This window comes from Bos indicus x Bos taurus, chromosome 18, assembly GCF_003369695.1.
Source record: "Bos indicus x Bos taurus breed Angus x Brahman F1 hybrid chromosome 18, Bos_hybrid_MaternalHap_v2.0, whole genome shotgun sequence".
Taxonomy (NCBI): domain Eukaryota; kingdom Metazoa; phylum Chordata; class Mammalia; order Artiodactyla; family Bovidae; genus Bos; species Bos indicus x Bos taurus.
In genome coordinates this window covers 21,815,784-21,837,785 of record NC_040093.1, presented here as the reverse complement: position 1 = coordinate 21,837,785, position 22,002 = coordinate 21,815,784, and the positions used below count along the sequence as shown (strand labels likewise).

Here is a 22,002-nt window from a genome sequence, read left to right as displayed (position 1 = left end):
TTTTTTATTAAGAAACACCAGAATGAACTTGAAATTGGCAAGACCTCAAGAGAGAAACCAGGCTGGCTCTGAGCCCAGTTTGCACGGATGGGCTGGACGTGGACTTGGATCTGGCTCCTTCTTGGACTCTAGAGTCAACAAAAATCTATCTGCAGATGCGCGGATATTAGATGGAAAGCTGGGTATCCCTTCCTGGAGACCCCAAGGGTCCTCTAACCCTCTGCGCTAGTAGTTGCTCTCCTCCTTCCCAGATGCTAGGCTCTGCCTCTGCTCTGAGACCCCCAGTGTCCTTTCAAGAAGCCCTCCTTTGTTACTTAATTTAACCACAGTCAGTTTCTACTGTGTGCTACTTAGCAAACCTTTTCTGTTCCCCCACTCTCATCGTGTTAAGGACAAACACTGGTGTCACATTAGTCTGACCCAGAAACTCGCTCTTTAAAAAGGAACTGTTGGTTACTTCCCTGGTGGTCCAGTAGTTGAGTGTCCAAGCTCCCAGTGCAGAGGAGTCTGGGTTTGATCCCCAGGCAGGGAATTACATCCTGCAACTTGCAACTAAGATCCCACCTAAGACTCGGTGCAGCCAAAAAAAAAAAAAAAAATCTTACAAAGAAATGTTCTTACAATGGTGAGTTTTGAGAAATTATAGCAGGTGTCTGGGATGTGTGGGTGCCTGGAACCCCAACAGCATTGCTAATGCAGCCCACTTTCACACAGGCACTCTGACATTCAGGGAATTTCAGGCCACTCAACATAGAAGGAAACAGAGCAACCCATTTCTTCCAGCTCCTCAGAAACCAAAGAGGGGACAGAAAAGGAGAAAGGTCATGGGAAGTGGAGGAAAAGGGCAGGAAAGGAACATTCATCTGACAAGGTTCCAAGTGGCCAAAGGAATCTCTGGGTCTCCTTTCCAGGTGAGGAGATTTTAGGAACTGTGGAATCACAGCTCGGGCCTGGAGGGGCCTCAAGAGCCTGAGCTGCACTCCCCTCACTGTTCAAATGGGGCGGTGAGGTTGGGGGGAGGCTTGGCCACCATCTCAGAGCCGCTGCGAAGCAGCCAGTTTCCCAAGAGAGAGTCTCCCATCTAAATGGTGCTCAAATCAGCATGTCAGAGGTGTGTTGAACTGACTTTGGGAAACGCTGGGGTCAGATATGTTAGAGGCCAGTGTAGGGCTTCCCTGGTGGCTCAGTGGTAAAGAATGCATCTGCCAGTGCAGGAGTCACAGGATCCATCCCTGGGTCGGGAAGATCCCCTGGAGATGAAAATAGCAACCCATTCTAGTATTCTTGCCTGGGAAATCCCATGGACAGAGGAACCTGGTGGGCTATAGTCCATGGGGTTGCAAAAGTGTCAGACATGACTTAGCAACAAACCACCACCACCACCACCAATAGGGCCAGATGCTGGACGCTGAAGCCCTAAGGTGGCTGATCTGAGTGTGAGTCAGTGCAGGCCAGCCATGGATTCCATTTTCCAAAATGCTTTCCCACCCTTCACCTTATCTGTGAAACCCTGCTGCCCTATAGCAGGGTGGCATCTATTGTTCATTTTGCTAATGAAGAAACAGACTGGGAAGGGTTGTTGTTGTTCAGTCGATAAGTCGTGTCTGACTCTTTGAGACCCCACGGACTGCAGTAGGGTCTACTGCAGTGCTACCCTGTCCTTCACTATCTCCACGAGTTTGCTCACACTCATGTCCACTGAGTCTGTGATGCCATCCAACCTTCTCATCCTCTGTCGCCCCCTTCTCCTCCCTCTCTCATCTTTTCCTGTCTTTTTCCAATGAGTCGGCTCTTTGCAGCAGGTGGACAAAAGTATCAGAGCTTCAGGGAAGGGCTAGGAGATGCACTCAAGGCCATCCAGCTAGCCACTGGAGAGCTGAGATGGGCCCCCGGTCCATCCCATCATTCTCGTCTTTCTCCCACAGGATAATGGAGACAGGTACTCCCAGACCTGCCATTCCAGATGGCTTCCATCTGCCTCCCGAGAATGGTGCCCTGGTGCTTCTCATTGCAACAGAATGGAGGGTTTAGGACTAAGGATTCAGTCCTACCAGTGGGCTTGCATGCCCTGCATCAAATACAAAGTGCATCCCCCACTGTGCTGCCTTCAGCTCCCTGCCCCAAGCCTGTAAGGATCTCTGCTGCTCCCAGGAATGGTCTGGGGCCCAGCAAGGGAAAGGTGGTTTGCCCACTGCCCTCAGCCAAACCTACACAGGCCCCCTCCTGCACCCACACCTTTGGTGGCAACAGAAGAGCTCCCAAGCCTCTGTTTGCTCTCCTGGGGCCTGGGATGTGGACTCAGGAGGCCATCTAGTGCATGTGTCTTTTTCCCTTAGTTGGGATGCAAAGGGACCAATTTGCCACTGATCTTTCAGCAGAGACACACATATCAAGAACCGTAAGCGCGCACAGGGCTCCATGCCGGCTTTGCAGCATCTCTCTACCTTCCTTGCCGCAGAGGCCGAGCCTGACTTTCAAAAAAGGGCATACAGCCCTGGGCAAATCCCGAGGAGGATAACTCAGTGTACATTGGTGCCAGGGATGGCAGACACCCTTTGGGGATTTTCCTGAGGGCCTCTGGAAACCAGAAGGAAGACTGAGTGCAAAACTGAATGTGTAGCATATATCAAAGGAATGCAGCATTGTTGATTCTTAGCGGGTCTGCCTGAATATTAGATGCAAATAAGTGCTAATAAGTACAGTGGGAAAAGCTAATGGAAAAACCGTCCTTCCCAGTCGGATCACTGTGCACAGATGCACAGGGCAGCTGAGACAGCCTGACCAGCCACACTCACGGCTGGCCTGGCCTGGGGAAAGCCTGTGTAGACATGTCCTGTGGAGGTAGAACTTGTGTAGACTCATCCAGGGGAAACACTTATGGTCCAGAGCCTCTTCCTGGCTGCAGGGCTGGGGTCAGGGGACAGAAACTCCTCTCCGCATCCTTTCCCCACTGCCCAGTGTGTGTGTGTGGGGGGCGGGGGGGGGTGGTTTGTCTGAGTGAGTGTGCATAGTACTGAAGAGATTCCCTTGACCACCAGGCTTCTTCAGCAAACAGCCCAGCTGCACAGCCAGGACCCCAGGTGGTGAGAGGGGACTGGAGGTGTAGGGAGGAAGGGCACAGGGGCTGGGATGGGGCAGTGCACTCTGGGCTCCTCCTTGGGCAAGTAGCTTTCTGCTCACTTCACCAACAACCACAGCCCTCCTTCTTGCCATCTTTCCTTCTGCTCTGTTCCAACAGCTTTTGCTCATGGGATGGATAAAGACACTACTGTCCTGCTCTCCTTGGACTGCAAGGAGATCAAACCAGTCAATCCTAAAGGAAATCAGTCCTGAATATTCATTGGAAGGACTGATGCTGAAGCTGAAGCTCCAATACTTTGGCCATCTGATGCAAAGAACTGACTCATTGGAAAAGACCCTGATGGACGTGAGTTTGAGCAAGCTCCAGGAGTTGGTGATGGACAGGCAGGCCTGGTGTGCTGTAGTCCATGGGGTTGCAAAGAGTCGGACACCACTGAACAACTGAACTGAACGGCCCTGCTCTTCCTGACATTTGAATGCTTGTCCCTTGTATTCAAGCCCCTCCAATCTGACTGAGGTGAAGCACCTCGATTTCAGCTGTATACATCCACCCCCTCTCACCCTCTCCCATACACATAGAAGTAACATGTGGCCAGTGGAGCTGTGGCTGGGGCTAGGGTCCTGGGTCTGACAGTCTCTGAGCTCAAAGTCTTGGAGAGGAAATCCTAGCATCCAACCTATTCTATTTGGAATCAGCAGGCCCAGTGCCAGCTCTGCCATCCTCCAGATGTGTGGATTCCAGCAACTTGGTGGCTTGTGACTTGTATGCTTGGGGCCAAACTTGAACCTCAGTTTCCTCCTCTATAAAACAGGAATAATAACGCCTGGTTTGGTGTTGCAGGAACTAAGGGAGATCAAGGTAGCCTATCAGCAGATAACATGAGAGGAGGGTGAACATCCTTCACTTTATTTTCCTAAAGGTTTCTGAAAATCCTGAGCATCCCTTCAAGATGAAGAGGTGACTGATTTACAGTTTCATACAGTTTCTGTGAAAGCCAGCCTGCTTTCCTTCCTGGCACCTGCTTGCCCCCTGTAGGTGGGGGCTGCCGCTTCTCCTAAAGAACAAGGACAAGAATCAGAGCCCGCCCCCCCCCCCCACTCCCTTTGCCTCCCTGCTCTGCCCTGGGGTTGTGTGGCAATGGATATGTCATGTGTCCACTCTGTTATTGTAGGGTGCGTAGGTAGAGGCGTTGGTGGACCCAGGCTGACCCCTACACCCTGACACAACAGGGACTTCAAGGAGATAGCCTTTCAGCTGAAAGGGCTGAAAGGAGGGCACTTTCAGCTGAATCCAGAGCCCCAGGAATTTGGGGATCCATGCGGACACAGGGTTCGAGGCTGCCCAAGATTTTGACTGAAACCCACCGAGGCTGTAGCCCAGGAACCTCTCACAGTCTTCGGATCTATCCTCTGCGTTCCGCCTGCCCCGCGCCCCCGCAACGTCGGGTCCTAGGCGCGCCCTCTTCCCAGCTGCGGTCACGGCCCGCTCTGGTGACGCCTTGTCCTCTTCCCGGGTCCGCGCCAGCGTGCGACCCAGCGAGGCAGTGGCAGCGCTCGGCTGCGGTCTGGAGCCAAGTGGCAGCCCAGAGTCCTGCTCAGGGGGAACCTGGGAGACGCGCGCCGCTCGGGGCATCCCCACCCCCACCCCCGGGCCGCCGGACCGCGCCCAGCGGCGTTTCCCTCCCAGCTTAGCCGCCCGTGGGGCCGCGCGAGTAGGAGAGCGCGCGTGGGCGCGGCGCCCGAGAGCTCCCGGGAGGGAAGAGTCGATTGAGGTGTGATCCCCTCCCGACCCGGCCACCGCCGCGGCCGCCACCACCGCGGGGCGGGGCCCAGGCCGGGGGCGGGGCGCCGGGCGGGCGCGGCGCTATTTCCAGCCTCGCCGGAGGCTCCGCTCGCACTTCGCTGGGAGCCTTCCTGGCGCGAGAACCGGATCCAGCGGGGCTGTGAGGAGAGGAGACGACGGCAGCGGGAGACGCGAGGGGGGCGGACCGGAGCCGGGGACAGAGGAGGAACACGCCGCCCTGCCCTCTCCCTCTTCTGCGCGCTCCGGTGGCCGGCCCTTCGCCTCTCGCCTCGCCGACCTCACGGGGCTCCTCTCGGAGCAGGAGGAGACGCCGGGCCCTAGCCGGGGCGGAGGGCGCCCTACAGCCCGGGCGCCCCGAAACGGAGGATTCGCAGTGGAGAACCGCGCCGGGGCTGGAGCCTCCCGCGGCCCCGAAATCGCCGGCTGCGCCAGGTAAGTGCGCTGCGCCCCCGCCCCACTCCGTCCCCGGCCTGTGCCGGCTTCCGCCGGGAGCGGAGCCCCGAAGGGTCCCCTGGGACTGCACTGCGCCCCAGCCCCGAGAAGCCCCGAGAAACGACGTGGTAAGAGTTCCAAGCCGCGAGCGGGGATAGAGAGCGCGGGGTTCCAGTCTGGCCGCACTTTGGGGACTGGCTCCAGTAGCGGGAACTTTAATTAGACTTTTGCTCCTTGGATTTTGCTTGTCGCCGCGCGTCTGCGAACTGTCACCCCGCGGGCTCACTCGGTCCCTGCGGATCCTCCGCTCCTCTTCTTCGCCCTGGATGCTGGGCGCGGGGAGGCAGCGTCGGCCCTGGAGAGAGCCGTGCCGGAGCCTGGGGGCTCCCCGAGCTTTCCCGCGCGCTGGGGACGGGGACTCGGGGACAGGTTGTGACGGGGAGGCTCGAGGGAGGAGTTAGAGGCTACCTTCTTGGCTTCCTACGCTACGGCGGAAGGTGCGCCCGCGTTCCATTTGCGCGCATCCTCACCCCACGACTCTCCGGCGCACCAGCCTGTTTTGTACTCAAGGAGAGTGTATGTGCGTCAGTGATCCTGTGAAGGTGTGTGCGTGCGCGTGTCCAGGAGTGCAGTGGTGCAGGAGCCCGGGAGTAGGCGGTGAAAGGATCCGCTTTACCGCGGGACCCAGCCGAGCTCCGGCGGCGGCTGCAGCTCTAGCTGCTGGCTTCTAGTTCTGCGACCAGCTCTGGCCTCGCCCGAGGCTGTCCCCGCCCGGCCAAGGCGCGTTCGCGGGATTTAGTCGTGCCAGTGCTGGCGCTTGTGTCGGAGGTGACCCCTGTCTCTTCCCCTAACTTTGGCGGTACATTTAGGGCTCCAGGCCCAGCGACCCCGACCTGGACGCGGCGGCAACCATGCAGCGCCCTGGGCTGTGGGCACTCGTTGCCCCGCTGTCTGTCCTAGCCGAAAAGTAGGGGCCAACCCCGGGATTCCCTGTCCCTTAGCAGTCTCCAATACTGTGGTGGACCCTGGTCCTTGGGCCGCCTCCCAGCTGGAGCCTGGGCCGTGATTGGCTCTGCTAAGTGAAGCGGACTGGGCCCCCTGTTTGTGCTTGGCCGCAATCTGGCCTGGCAGCAGAGCCTGAAGGAGAGGCCAGTGAGTGAAGGGACCAGTGTCGGGGAGGAGTGGTGGTTGCAGAGGGGTTAGGGGCAGACAAGCCCCTTTCCCATCCTTGGGCTGCTTACAAGCTGCACTACCAAGATCCCTTCCTTCCGCTGATCTCTCACATCTGAGTTCACCTTGACCCTTGCCCGTGGGGTGGAGAACTTTCCCTAAGTCCAGCCCTAGAACAGTGCAGCCTCCAGGCAAGAGTGGCAGAGCCCTCTTTAAAATTTCCCAGCTGCCATAGCCTCTCCTAGCCACCCTCTGCTCCTGTCCCCAAAGCAAGGCAGACAGGCCACCAGGAAGGGTGACATTCTGGTCCCTGGAGGAGGCCCTGTTTTAATCCAGACAGCCCACTGCATATGGCAGGACGTGTTGTGGGGAGCCCTTGGCCGGCGTGAAGCGCATTCCAAAGACTTGGTCAGACTTGCCTCTGTGAAGTGACCCAAAGGAGGGATAACATTCAAACTCTGAAGAGAATTAAACCTCATAGGATGATCGATACTCCAATAGCAGTTGAATAGAAACCCCGCCCCCCCCCCCCCCCCCCCCCCCCCCCCCCCCGGCAAAATCTGACCCCATCCATTGCCTGGCCCATTCACCCTGGGACAGAGGGAAGGCACAGCATATTTATTTATTTACCTGGAATCAGACTCCGTGAGAGTGAATTATGTTCCCCCTGTATTGATTTTTAAAAAGACCCCAAATTAAAAAGTCAAGGCTTTCTTAAAGCAAGGTCAAAGATTAATTATTTATAGAGAGACATCAATCAATCAGTGGGGGGAGGGGCTCACTTCCAGATTGCCTGAGCATGCAAAAGGGAGCATCTTCTGATTTTCCCTGCTTCAGCTAGGAAAGAAACAGCCTTGTCTGACCTCTTGGGCTTCGCAGAGTTGTCCTGAATGGTGACCGGAGAAGTATGCTCTGTAACTCAGCCTGCAGTTGGAGATGCCTTTTTAATCTTGTAGCCAGATATCACTTGGGAAATTTCATACATATTTGCTGTGTTTCCATAATGAACATATACTGATTACAGAGTATCAAGGGAATTTCATTTTTTAAACATTTATTCAAATCTCTGTTTATGAAAGCTAATAAGTCTGAGAAAGTTCAGTAACTACTTTTTTTTGCCATATGGTTGTTGGGAAAATATGCCTGGTGGGCTCATCTCAGAATTCACCTTCTAAAGAAGGAACATCAGATTCTCCTGATTGGAAATGCCGTGCAGGCTGCTTCTCTGCTCATCACTCTGGTTGGTGTCAGTGGTGGCCGGATAGGCTGTTTGTGGTTGTGCCGATCGAACAGATGCGAGTTGTATTCATTGCTAGCTGATGCATCTGGTTGAAGGCACATACAGTAGGCACTGGGATCTTTGGGGGAATGATGGGGGAAGGTGTGGTGCCCGATCTCTTGCCTGCTGCCTGGCCTAGAGTCTCAGACACCTGTCTTAGCCATACCTGCCACACCTTCCTGGTTTACCCATGTGTGGGAACCATGTGGGAGAAACATGGAGCTTGGAGGGAACATATGGGCAAGAAAATGGACAAAAGATTATGGTAGCTTTTTCGTGAATAACTATGGCAATTAGAGTCAGTAAACACTGTGAAACCAGTACCCAGCCTTTCAGCTAATCAAAAGGTAATGAGTTATAAACAGGAAATTTATGTAGTGCTGGCCCAAGGAGATCAATGTGACTGTGACACGGGACAACGAGACATAAAAAAGCGATCAAGAATGATTGTCTGGATGTGTATGTGGCCACAGTATCTGGGAGCCTGGGGATGTTTGCTGGGGGCAGGCAAGAGCGTGCTAACGGTGTGGTGACAGTAGGCTCCCCAGCTCTTTGGAGCCACTGCCAAAGCTCGTCTGACGGCAGAGCAGCTGTGTTCCCTCCCTCCTGGGAAAAGGCTGCCCAAAGGCAGAGGAAACTCTTGAGTTCAGGCAGCTGGAGGACAGAGCCACATTAGCTCAGGTAGCAGAGGACACAGGAGATGCCGTCTCATTTCCTTCCAGCTGGAGGATGTGTGACCCTGCGGTCGGTAAATCACGGCGACAGAAGATGAGACTTACAAATTGGCCGTGGGAAAAAGTTGTGACTTTTACCCTGTACAAAACTACCTGTCATTTGTGATCTGGTGCTCCAGCCTGCACCTGCTGGCCACAGATGCATCCTCAGCCACTGGCAGGCTGGAGCGGCCTGTGTGCAATCCGGGTGGGTTGACAGCGAGAAGCAAAATTCCATCGTGAAAGCCACCTTTGGGGAAGTCAGAGAGTGTCTGTAGGCAGGGGGCCTGGGTCCCAGCATTTCCACTCCCCACCTTGAAGGTCACGCACTCCTGGGAAATCGGTACTTCTTGCTACTGGTGACTGAGAGCAAGACACCCTGTCCCTGCCAACTCAAGGCTAGAGCTGGGCCTGGTCAACGACATTTATTTGACCTAAATTAGAACTGTTAATGTTGAAACCTAAAGCTAAAGAATGCTGCGTCCCATACTCCCAGTGTCAGATTCCTTGTCGCCCTCCATTCAGTGACCAAACACAAGCGTGTATTTGGTGTCTGTTGCTGGATCAGGCTCTGGGAAAGGCCAAACTAAGAGTGGTCCCTCCTCTTGCAGGTTTTGTCATCTGGTGGAACAGAAACTCCATCACCATCCACTCATCACGCACCGATTCATGCCGTGCCAGACGGCCCTATTACTAAACAGGTCACCAACGCATGTGTGATTCTAGGCCCTGATGAACATGTAGAGGAAATATCCGTGTGGTTGCAAAACAGAGATTTACGATAGAGTAATCTGACCTAGACCGACGGCCCTGGAGGACTTCCTGGAGGAGGTGACTCTCCCCCTGAGCCCTGAAAGAAGAGCTGTAACTAAGCATGGAGGGAGCTTTCCAGTGCAGAATGTGAATGAGTGAGAGAGATGGAGCTGACCAGGAGCTGTGGGAAGGCCCATGTGGCCAGCAGGGTGAAAGAGGGAGATGGGGTTGGAGATACACAGAGTCCTGACTGTAAAGAGCCTCAAAGGCCAGGGAGGGACCTGGGACTGCTGCAGAGCAGGGAGCCCAGCGAGGAGGGGGCTGCAGTAATCCTGGAGGGAGGCAGCTGTGGTCCTCCAGAGGGACGGTGGACCTGAATCTACTGGGGCCTGGTTCGGTGCAGAGCAGAGAAGACGAGGGGACGTGAGATGGTCAGGACCACGACTGGAAGACGTCAGCACCCTGAGGCAGGGCCCCTCGAACCAAAATGTTCCAAGTGCTCCTCCACTCTCGTTGGGTTCGATCCCCCAGTCAGGCAGCCACTTGTGTGGCCCTGCCTCTGTGGCCCTGCCCACCTGTCTCACCTCCTCAGCCAACCCCTGAGCCCTTGGGTCTTCCGCTGCCTCCCCCCAGGCGTTCACCATTTAGGCCTGGCTCGTGGCGGGCGCACAACAGGTGACCGCGCAGGGTTGGTGCTTTTCATGAGGACAGCTGATCGGACGCCCTCCTTAATGCCCCCCTGCTGGCCAGAGGTTTCATCCTTGGTAGGTCCTTAAGCTGCCATCCTCTTGAGTCTGACCCACAGCTGGTAGGCACCTGACTCAGAAAGAGCGCCTCTCCTGGGCCCTGCCTCGGTTCTCTCTCCTTTCCTTGCCTGCCCCCACCCTCTGCGAGGGGCTCTGCCCATGGCCTCAAGCTCCTAACCCCCCTCCAATGTCATTGAGCTCCCTGTGGCTGGCTGAGCTCGGCTCAGGCCCCGGCTTCCCTGCAGCCCTCAGCTGGGTCCCCCCTGGCTCTGTCTTCCAGAACGCGGGTGGGGGGAGCAGGTCTGTGAGTCACCCCGCTTCCCGTTGTTCCCACGCTGCTGGCTTCGGGCCCTGAGCCGAGCGGCCGTGCTGAGCTGCTGGCAGCAGCCCGGGTCACTGTCACCTTGTCCTCACTCTGCCTGGCCCTGAGCCAGCTCCTCCCTGGCGGGGCCGGACTCCGATGTGGGAGGAGAGCCCAGGAGAGGATGCTGGGAGGCACAGGTCCACTCCATGGACCCCAGGCCTCTCTGGGGCTGATTCCTCCAGCCCCTGGGCTCTTTGCCTGGAGTTTGGCCTCTTCAGATTCTGGCTGCTGCCCCACCCCTGCCTTGCCACTGTGGACCACAGGTCGTGCCCTTGTGCTCGTCAGTCTCAAGAATGGAAAGGTGACCCAGGAGAGTGCCCCGCCAGCAGACCCTAGCCCGGGCTCACGTTGACTCATACTTGGCAGACTGGTTGTCCCCACTTCCGAGGCTGCCTCTTCTTGGGGGGCTGACTCATCTCCCTGGAAAAATCCCATCTGTCCCAGCCTGTGGGCACCGGGACCCTCCTCCAGCCCTGAGATGTGGGGGCTCTGCTTCCCCTGCTCTGCAGGGAGCATCCAGACCCCCAGCAAACACTGACGGTGGACCTGCCATGTTCTGCACCTCCTGCCAGGTCTGGAGGAAGCCGAGGAAATGCAGCAGGGCTTGATGTAAATCCTGGTCTCCCTGGTGTCTTGGCTGAGATGAGCTTGGCATGGAGAAGGTGGTCAGTGATGGCGGGCAGAGTGCGCTTAACCCTGCAGTCTGTCTACACTGGTGGAGCCCTTGTGTGATGCAGATACTCTCTCTACACCCACTGAGCCAGTGCATGGTGCAGGCAGTCTGTCTACACTGGTTGAGTCAAGAGTGTGAGCCCTGGAATCTTCCATTTAGTCTGTGCCTGCCCCACTTTCAGTGGGGTCTTCGTACAAACTCTAAAACTCTCTCTGGCTTTCGGGGCTTCCCCGTGACCGAGCTCAGCTCAACCCTCCGACAAGGCCCTGACCGTCAGGCTGTGTCTCCCAGAGCTGAGATGGTTAAGCCCAAGGTACAACGCAGTCTGTCTACACTGGTTGACCCAGTTCATGATGTAAGCTATTTGTCTACGCAGGTGGAAACGGTGGGTGATGCAGCCAGCCTTTTGGGGACTCCTTCTGCCTCGTTCACCGGGAATATTCTTTTTTTATCCTTTCCCTTATATACATGTATTCATGCTAAATCACTTCAGGCATGTCTGACACTTTGTGACCCAAAGGACTGTAGCCCGTCAGGCTCCTCTGCCGATGGGATTTTCTAGGCAAGAATACTGGAGTGGGTTGCCAAGCGCCCTCCTCCAGGGGATCTTCTTGACCCAGGGATTGAACCCGTGTCCCTTATGTCTCCTGCATTGGCAGGCGAGTTCTTTACCACTAGGGCCACCTGGGAAGCCCTCCCTTATACACATCTAGGTCCAATTTGAGCCTTCCTTCCAACGGGCTTTTCTCAGTGGTTCCCTCAATCTCCCACGTCTTGGTTGGATCTCTTTGGTGGAGGCTGGCACAGGACTGGGGGTGGTGTGCGCATGGGGCGTGGTGACCTGCTGCCATATGGTGCCTTCAGCCGGATGCCCCCTCCTGTCGCTGTGCTCAGGGACTGAGCCTGCCGCTGCCACCGTACAGGGGCCACCTGCTGTTGGTGCGCACAGCCACCTCGACATCCCACGCAGCAGTTACTCCTGAGAAAGATTGAAGGCCAGAGGAGAAAGGGGTGACAGAGGATGAGATAGTTAGATGGCATCATCGACTCAGTGGACGTGAGTTTAAGCAAACTCCAGGAGATGGTGAAGAACAGGGAAGCCTGGCATGCTGAGTTCATGGGGTCACAAAGAGTCGGACACGACTGAAAAACTGAACAGCAGCACTGCCTTGGTGTGTGTGGGGAACCGCGTTGCTTCAGGCTGGGTCCATCTTGCCATCTCCTGCTTAGATTCCGGGCCTCCGTCTCCGCTGAAGTCATTTCACCTCCTGAGGGTTGGCACATCTGCAAATTTAATTTCATGACCATTCATCCCTGGGAAAACACAATCTATGCCTATTATTTAACGCTTCTCAATTCCCTCTGCCATAAATTAAAGTGTCAATGGACAGCCATGGCAACCAGCTCCACCCTCTCGCTCCACCCCGCTGCCACCCTGGGGTTGTGACTGAAGCCAGATCCCGGAGTCAGGTTCAAGGCCTGGGTTCAAGGCCCAGCTTTACTACGTGGTCACTCTGTGGACTGGGGAGTCAGTTTCCTCACCTATAAAACGGAGATGACAGTAGAATACACCTCATAGAGCTGTTGTGCCTGACAGATAGCCTGCCCGCAGTAGATGGCAACTGCTGTGATTTCATCGTCTTCATAAACTCCTACGTTTGGTCTTTTAGCCAAGGTTCAGTCAGCTGAGCGCCGAAGAATTGATGCTTTTGAACTGTGGTGTTGGAGAAGACTCTTGAGAGTCCCTTGGACTGCAAGGAAATCCAACCAGTCCATTCTGAAGGATATCAGCCCTGGGATTTCTTTGGAAGGAATGATGCTAAAGCTGAAACTCCAGTACTTTGGCCACCTCATGTGAACAGTTGACTCATTAGAAAAGACTGATGCTGGGAGGGATTGGGGGCAGGAGGAGAAGGGGACGACAGAGGATGAGATGGCTGGATGGCATCACCGACTCGATGGACATGAGTTTGAGTGAACTCCGGGAGATGGTGATGGACAGGGAGGCCTGGTGTGCTGCAATTCATGGGGTCACAAAGAGTCAGACACGGCTGAGCGACTGAACTGAACTGAACTGTCCTTCTCCATCTCAGAAGCAAGGAAACCTGGTAATCAAGGGCCTTGTCTAGTTATGTGACAAAGGCTTAGGGATGCATGTGGCCCTACTGAGTGGTGTCCCCTTTCTCAGCAGTCTCCTGTGGATGCCTCTTCCTTGTCCTGTATTCAGTACATTGGAAATCTTTAAAAAAAAAAAAAATTATTGACGTTTAGGAGATTTCCCATGTTGTGTTAATTCCTTCTATATAGTGGTGATTCAGTTATACATGTAAATATTAATATATATTCTTTTCCATATTGTTTTCCAATATGTTTTATCCCAGCATATTGAATATAGTTTCCTGTACTGTACAGTGGTATCTTATTGTTTATCTATCTTACGTATCATAGTTTGCATCTGTTAAGCCCACACTCCCAGTCCTTCCCTCCCCCAAACCCCTCTTGGCAGCCATTGGTCTATTCTCTCTATCTTTGAGTTTGTTTCTGTTTCGTAAATAAGTTCATTTGCATCATATTTGAGATTCCACATGTCAGTGATATCACATGGCATTTGTCTTTCTTTTTGTGATTAACTTTGCTTAGTACGGTACTCTCTGGGTCCATGCATGTTACTGCAGATGGCGCTATTTCATTCCTTTTTACGGTTGAGTAATACTCCGTTGTATTATGTCCCACATCTTCTTATCCCGTCATCTGCTGATGGAAGTTAGGTTGTTCTGTCTTGGCTATCGTGAATAGTTTTGCCGTGAACGTGGGGGTGCGTGTATCTTTTTGAATTAGAGTTTTCTCCGGATATACGCCCAGGAGTGGGACTGCTGGATCGAATGGCAACTCTATTTTTAGTTTTTTGACGAACCTCCATGCTGTTTTCCATAGTGGCAGCACCAATTTACATTCCCACCAGCAGTGTAGGTGGGATCCCTTTTGAAAACTTTTTATTCTAAATACAGTATCCACTCTGAAATGCGCACAGACTGTGGTATATGATGCAATGAATATCTGCAAACAAAACAGGCCTGTGTGCCCTGCCCCAGAGTGGGGACCAGAACATGGCAGCATCCCTGTGACCCCTTCCAGGCGCTTCCCCTCCCGCACGGGTGACTACTCTTCTTACTCATAACGGCGTGGATTGGTTTTCTTTCTTTTTAAACTTGACACAAGTGGAGTCTGCGTACCTTTGTGTCTGGCTTTCCATTATGTTTGTGAGAGTTCCCCACGTGGCTGTAGACAGTCGTAGCTTGCTCTTTTCTTTTTCCCTTTTCTTTTTGGCTGCTCTGGGTCTTTGTCGTGGAGCACGGGCTCCTCTGTGTAGTGCGTGCCCTCTTTAACTCGTGGGCTTAGTTGCCCTGTGGCATGTTAGATCTTAGTTCCCTGACCAGGGATCAAACCTGTGTCCCTGCACTGGAAGCTGGAATCCTAACCACTAGACCACCAGGAAAGTTGTTCTTGTTACTGTATAGGATCCCATGGTGGGAAGACATCCTGATTTCTTTTTTGGTTCTCCTGTTGATTGACATTTGGGTTGTTCAGAGTTTGGGGCTTATGGACAGTGCTGCTGTCGACCTTCCTGCGTGTATGTCTTGGGCGTGGGTACACAATTTAATAAACATGTACCTGGAAGAGAATTGCTGAGTCTCAGAATACGCCCATGTTCGTTCCGTAGGTGATGGCAAACAGTTTTCTGCAGTGGTGGTACTAATTCCCCTGACACATACCAGGCACTGAGAGTAGCAGCTGCTGCACTTCCTTTCCCACACTTTGTGTTGTCAGTTTCTTTCCTTTAGCTCTTCTATGAGTGTGTAGAGGTATCACACTGTGATTTCCATTTTATTCCCCAGGCGACTAATGCAATTTTTTTTTTTTTTTTTGGCCAGGGATGCATTGAAATTGAAAACATTCTTGAACAAATTTGAAAATTCATTGCCATCTCTAAAACATGAAGTATCTTAAATATCTAGGGTGCCGGTGATTCCCTCTGCCAAGCAGGTGTAAATCCGACACATTGTTAGGTAACAGGTAGACAGGTGTTTCTCTGGATGAAGCTGGGGACCTGGGCACCTGTCCCAGAATCACTGGATGAATTCCCATGGTCTGTCGCACTCTCCGGGGCTTGTCTTTCTTTGCCTTCACGAATCCCAGGAGCATTGAGACCACCCGATGTGTCGTGTGCGCAGCCCTGCCTCAGTGCCTAGGACAGTCCCGGTGCAGAGTGGGACCTGTGAACACCCACTGAATGAAGGGCCGGGCAACAGAGCGTGGCCCGTTGGCTTCTGTCCTCTCCCGCCCCAGATGACTGGACAGGGCTTGTTGGAAGCCTGGGCTGCTATGAGGAGGGCTCTGGAAGTTGAGTTCACCAACCCTGGAGGGTGTCCCACCCTGGTGCTCCATTCCTCTAACTCTGGGGTACCCAGCCTGTATTGGTCCGTGGCCTGTTAGGAACCAGGCCTCCCAGTAGGAGGTGAGTGGCGGGCAAGGGAAGCTTCATCTGCCACTCCCTATCTCTCCCCATCGCCCACATTACCACCCGAACCATTCCCACCCTCCCTCATCACCCAGTCCATGGAAAAATTGTCTTCCAGAAAACAGACCCCTGGTGCCAGAAAAGTTGGCGACCACTGCTCTAAAAGAGCCCCTCCAGCAGCTGTGCTCACCCCCAGGGCTCCAGGCACTGGCCATTTAGAAGCACCTCTGGGCTCCTCGTCCCTGATGGGCTTATCTGCCATTGGGTCCCTCTGTAGAAAGCAAGACTCCATCCCCCCTCCAAGCCACCTCCTCAGCTTTTCAACACCAGCCTCTCACAGATGGCATGCAAAGGGCGCCGAGGACATGCCCTCCGGTGAAGTGAAGGTGAAAGCGCCATGTCTGTTATCACCTCATCCGTTGCTGCCGCATCACATTTGGATGGGGACCATGATAAAGCCTCCTTTCTTTGGGGGTGGCTTGGTCCTTTTCTCCTCAAGTGTGACATCATTTTATTTGGAGAGGAGCATGGCCAGTGGGGGATGAGAGCTCTGAGTCAGACCCAGGTTCAAATCCAGCTTCTGTTCTTGTTTGGTTCAGGGACCCAGCCATTGGCTCCAGAGAGAGATTCACATACAACTCTGATGCGACCCATGGGGAGGTGACTGGGAGGTTGAGATCTCTGGGGCTGGGGAGTGAGGGCAAGGGATTCTAGCCAGAGCATCTGCCAGAAGGGGCTCTATAGAAGGGGGGACATGGGCTGGCCCTCAGAGATGGGGAGGGGGAGATGACTCCTCAAGGATCACCCACTATGAGCCCCACCCCTGAAGGTCCAAAACGTGACGTCCTCAGGGAAAGAAGTGTGTTGAGCCCCCAGGAAACTCTGGTCTAGTTGACATGACCCTCATAGAACAATGATCAGAGCTCACTGGAGAATTATAGAAGGCTTCCCGGAGGAGACGTGGTTCTGCATGTCAAAGGCCAGGGGTGAGAACTTCATCCTGCTGTCAGTAGAAATTTTCTCCAGGGTTGTGGGGCAGGGACAGTGTGAGCTAAATACCAATCGCTTTAAAATAGGGCAACAAAGAATCCATGACACATATTGTTTATGTGATGTGGAGGCGGGTGTGCAAAGATGGAAGAGCTAAAAGCAGTTTGGGAAAAACAACACCTTTTTTTGTGAAAAGACAGATTAGAAAGGTTTATGCTCTTCTGTGATAACTAATATGAAAAGTTTATCAAAGTTAAAAAAAAAAAAAAACCTTTGACGCTTTCTCCAAATTGATTTGAAGACTTGGCAGATTTGAGGAATCGTTCAGTAACGTTTTATGGGTTGATGCTAATTTGATGCAGCAGACCCATGCATCGCGCCAATTTACTGCCAAACCAACATTAAGCATGGACCTTTCGTGCAAGGTTTATAGGCGGGCAGCTCATAAAGATGCATGCTTGACAAGGATTCTGCTCCTCTTAGGATGTGCTATATGAAGTGTTTATCAAAACCCAACTAAATCGCCCTCCCCTTTTACTCGTAAACAGTCTCTGGGGACTTAGGCCTGAATCTCATACAATATTTCATGCAGTGTTTCCCATGCAGCATTTCATGCAGAATTTCACCACTCCCGGGTCCTGGTACCTGGGGAACCTTGTCTGTAAAAGCCACAGGTACTGGGTGGTGATAGACGATGGAGCCCTTTGGGTGGAGGATGCCCTGAGGGACCACTTAGGAAATGACTTGATACCCAGGTCCTGGGAAGGCTGGTGACACTCTTCCTAAGGGGGTCTCCTGAAACAAATCAAAGGTTGCAATTAAATGAGATTTGTGTTGTTGTTTGTTGTTTTAATCGCTCAGTCGTGTCCAACTCTTTGTGACCCCATGGACAGTAGCCTTCCAGGCTTCTCTGTTCATGGGATTTCCCAGGCGAGAATCCTGGAGTGGGTTGCCATTTCCTTCTCCAGGGGATCTTCCCAACCCAGGGATCGAACCTGCATCTCCTTCATTGACAGGTGAATTCTTTACCACTGAGCCACCAAACGAGATCTGTGGCCCTGAGGAAATACATTTCACACTTTTGTTTTTGTTTCCTGGACTGATGTGTGATGGATCCTCTCTGCCCATCTCTCTTCATCCAAATATGCTGTCACAGCCTCTTCAATAAGGAGATCATCGCAGTTTGGTGCTTTGTTTTGCATGTCGAAAAGTGTTTAACAATAAAAATTATCAAAACTCCTGTCTTTCATTGCTGAAAACCACAGCGTCTGTTTTCCCAAAGGAAAATCGGACTTCCATTGATATTAGTCTAGTCTGTACCACTCCAATCCTGCGATTCCTCCAATCTAGTGTTAATTACAGGGCTTAAATGGAGAAGGTTGCTGGAGGGGGCAAGTGGGCATAACACTGTTGGCACGGAGCCTCATGGGGCTTCAAAAGGGGAGATTTGATCTTGGGCAAATGTCAAGGCAGTTTTGAAATCTGTGTTATGATATCAGCTCACTGCCAGTGTAGGGCTTCATTTGGATTTCATAAATATTGTATGGGGCTCTCTTCCTGCCACCTTGGCCAGCTGGAGAATACAACAGCCACCCCCCACCCTGCCACACACACACATATGCACACACATACCAACAAAACCATCACAATTGCAATCTACTGTAGAGTTGTCATGAAAAACCAATTGGTGATATTTCAATCACAATGTTCCTGTAACAAATTCCATTCAGATTCTGTTGGAAAGGGAGTTAAACCTTCCTCCTGCTGCTGGGAGAATTTATGCTAAATGTAGCTTCCTGGGGCCCTGGCAGCCATCCAAGGCTTTGTAAGTTATAGTTCTCTGACCTGGTTCTCTGAGTGACCTTGGAACCTCCTAGCGGCGGATTCCTTAGGTTGACATGTTGCCCTCTCTTGTCATCCTCTCTTGAGAGAATGTCCCTAAGCCAAGCGAGTGCTCCCAGCACCCAGATCCTTCAGCTTGAGAGAAAGACTATGAGCAGAGGCTCTCAGGGAGCGCGTGGCAGGTGATTGGAAGATTGCTTGTTGCTGCTGCCCTTTCCTCTGAGATGTATGCCAGCTGCGAAACAGCCCAATATCATGTGTACAGGCAGCCTGCAGGTGACAGGAGTCTCTCCCTAGCACACAGCAGGTAGTCCTGGAAAATAAGAAGAGGGACAGCCTGCAATTACAGTCATCAGCTATTTTTGGTTAAGGAATAAACAAAATGGCCCAAAGTGCTGCTGTTATGGATTCTAGCAAAGGAGTGGCGTGTAGGAAAGATTAATGTACAATTAAAATCCATGTATGGGTAAATTACAGGGTGACAGCTATCTAATGCAAACACTGCAGACGTGTAATTAAGAGGAGTTACAGGCTCTCGAGGGTGGATTTGCTGAGGAAAGTGTTAGGGAGCTGTCGGTGGAGCTGGAAGGGCAGGGAGGCTTGCTGGGACGGGGGGCCATGCAGGTAGTGAAGAGGAGCGCCCCCCCACAGCATCTAGGGGGCAGCCTGGGATGTGATGACCCCAGATCTTTCAGGCGGCACAGCTGCCCCTCCACGGTCCACTGGTTCCTGTTCCAAGCTTCCAGCCCTTTCTGGAGCCATTCTGCTCTCCCCCTCACCTTTGCTTTGTGACAGTGAGCGCCCGTGGATGTCTTTTTTCCCCCTCGTTTTTAATTTCTCCTGCTTTGTCAGCTTTTTAAGGAATATGTTACATTATGTGGAAATTGGATGCTAACAAGATTTGTATGAATAAATTAGACTCTTAACTTTTTATGTTATTACAAAATTGAAATAGACTCTAATGACAGTCAGAATTAATGTTGTGTTTCAAATAAATGCCGGGATGTGACTGAATTTTCAGTGCACTCTCTTCTGGTGTGTCTAGCTCTCCCTAGAAGGCCTTGCCTGAGAGAGAGGAGTCTCTCCCAGAGCAGCCCCCATCCCCATCCCTGCCTCTTCCAGAGAGGCTGCCTCTAGCGCTCAGGCTGGCAGTGCCCTCCAGGATGCTTCCCTGACCATCCCCAAGTGATGCTCTGCCAGACGCTACCATGGGGGCTGCTGGGAATATCTGCAGCTGATGCTCCCAGCAGCATCCCTCCTCACCAAATAATTGCCCTCACAAGACTTCCCTGGTGGTCCAGTGGCTAAGACTTTACGCTCTCAATGCAGGGGGCCCAGGTTCAATCCCTGGTCAAGGAACTAGATTCCACGTGCCACAACTAATGATCTTAGTGCCGCAACTAAGACCTGGCACAGCCAAATAAATAAACATTTTTAAAAAAATCACCCAAGGTTACACCCCATCTGCATTCAATGACTGGCTGTGTCCATCCATCCCCACTCCAGATCCCCCTGTGGGGCCGGTTCAGGCCTGAGTTATGAGGCATTGAGGTCTGTTTCTCCATCTGCCCACTTCTGCCCTCCTCATTTCCTCACAGGGGCCTCTACCAAGAGCCCTTCCCAATAAACCTCAGCGTTTCCAGGAAACTAAGCTCTTGGGGATTTTGGTTTTCCTAAACCAACTGTCTGCCCAGTGAGTCTGTTTTGCTGGCATCAGAGTCCCCAAAGATCGGGATGCTTCTTTCTGCTCTGTGTCCCCTTCTTAAGCCCAGGGCCGGGGTGAGGCAGGGACCAGGCCTTGACTTCAGTTCAGGTCTCCCTGGGGAGAGTTTGAGCAGCAGCAGGCTCAAAGGACTCCCCTGGATCTGAGCTGCTTTGGATAGGGGGTAAACTTGGAGAGATTTTCTGCAACAAAACCCCCACTGTCCCAAAGGAACAGATCAGAGCAGGGGCTGAAGGCACTGGGATGTGAGCACTGGTTCCCACAGCCAATGGTAAGAGGAAAGAGGGGCCTGATAAGGTAGGGAGAGAGCATGATGTAGCCCAGACATGGAATTTTCCCGCCGGGTGGAAAATTCACACCCCCCCAGCCCCCGCCAGCGCAGCCGGGGCCTCCTGGAAAGGAGGTGGTGCAGTTTGGGGTGCCTGGGGACACTTGTCTCTTCAGAAGAGGGGAAGGGAGCTCAGATCCAGCTGCCATTGCAATAATTGGTTCAGGGTAGCCAGATATTTGAATATTCAACAATAGGTAGATTTTAACGTGAAGTCTTTCCCTTTCAAAAATCTGGAGACTAATTCAGAATTTAAAAATCAAAGTCTTACATGCTCAAACAATATGCCCACAAGCTGCATTTGGCTTCTGAGCTGGAGGAATTTGGAGCCCAGAGCTTCATTGACAAGGTGATCAATTCTCCCCCTGGAGGGTAAGGGCCAGAGCCCTGGAAAGGGACGGTCACTACCAAGACTGAAGGCCATGCTGAAGAACTGTCGGGCTGCAGGCAGCTGTGACCTGCCCAGATGGGGCTTCTGTCCTGGGACATCCCCCATCCACAGTCTGCTGGAAGGGGGTCTTCACTGCTGGGGCTGCAGGCATCAAGCTGCTGGCTGGACCCCAAGAACAGCTGGATCCCGGCAAGTCCAGCCCTGGCCAACTGGACCACTCAGCGTGGGGTTTGGTGGGTGAATGGGTATCAGAGGCACCTGGGCAGATTCCTCCACCCCATACCTGAGGGACCTCACCTGAAGCTTTCTGCCTTCACCTTCACAAATCTTAGTGATTCCCTGCAGGAATGCCTGAAGAGCAGAAAAGAAAAGTCTCATTGCCCATACTACTCTGTATCTGGGGTTCCCATCCATCGTCACAGAGTGGGAGAATCTTCTGTTTAAATCACTTTATGTACATAAACTCATAAGTCATATTCATTTTCTTAAAAATGCGATAATTTTTATGCCCACTACACATAACCTGTTTAATCACTTTATACATCATGAACGGCTTTCCCTGGTAATGGATCTCTTTTCATCCTGCTTTTAACACCCACTTGGGGTTCCTTCCAATGAATTTATCATAATTTATATAAACCATTCCCAGTTGGACATATTGGGGGGTTTTCATCTTTGTTTTTCAGTTTTAAAGAACGTTGATGTGAATGTTCTTGTTAGTATTCCTTTGTGTTATTTCAGGGTGAATTTCTAGAAGTGGAATTGTTGGCTCAAAGGGTATGCCCACTTTTAAGACTTTTAATACTTCCTGATAGATCACCTTACAGAAAGACTCAGCGGTGCAGGAGTGTGCCTTTTTTCATACCAGCAAATCTTTATTTTTTTAAATCTTTGTCAATTTGACAGGTTAAAGAGGGGCATGCCTATTGTTTTTTTGAAATAACTTGTATTTACATCAAGGTAATATGTATGTGTCATTTTAAAAGCATAAGAATAAAAGGTGTATAATATATCCAGCAATCTCCTGTGTCATTCCTCCCCACCTCTCCCAGTCCTGCTCCCCAGAGGCAACTCCCTAGGACTCTTTGAGCTATTTCCCTGGCGTGTATTACTACTTCTATATTTATTTCCACATCACATGCGTATATACTGCGGGTGCAAAATGGCCAGCCAATCATTATTTATTGAGCACTC

General features: G+C 52.4%; 1 protein-coding gene across 2 annotated transcripts in view; it reads left to right on the top strand.

Annotated features, from left to right (window-relative positions):
- The first annotated feature begins 4,961 nt into the window (after positions 1-4,961).
- CHST8 (carbohydrate sulfotransferase 8) overlaps positions 4,962-22,002 on the top strand; it is a 145,335-nt gene continuing 128,294 nt past the window's right edge. The window contains exons 1-2 of one of the 2 annotated variants that reach the window (XM_027515982.1): positions 4,962-5,317; positions 9,091-9,219. The gene's annotated coding sequence lies outside the window, so the exon portion shown is untranslated. The remainder of the gene's footprint in view (positions 5,318-9,090; positions 9,220-22,002) is intronic. The other variant, XM_027515981.1, reaches the window with a different exon arrangement.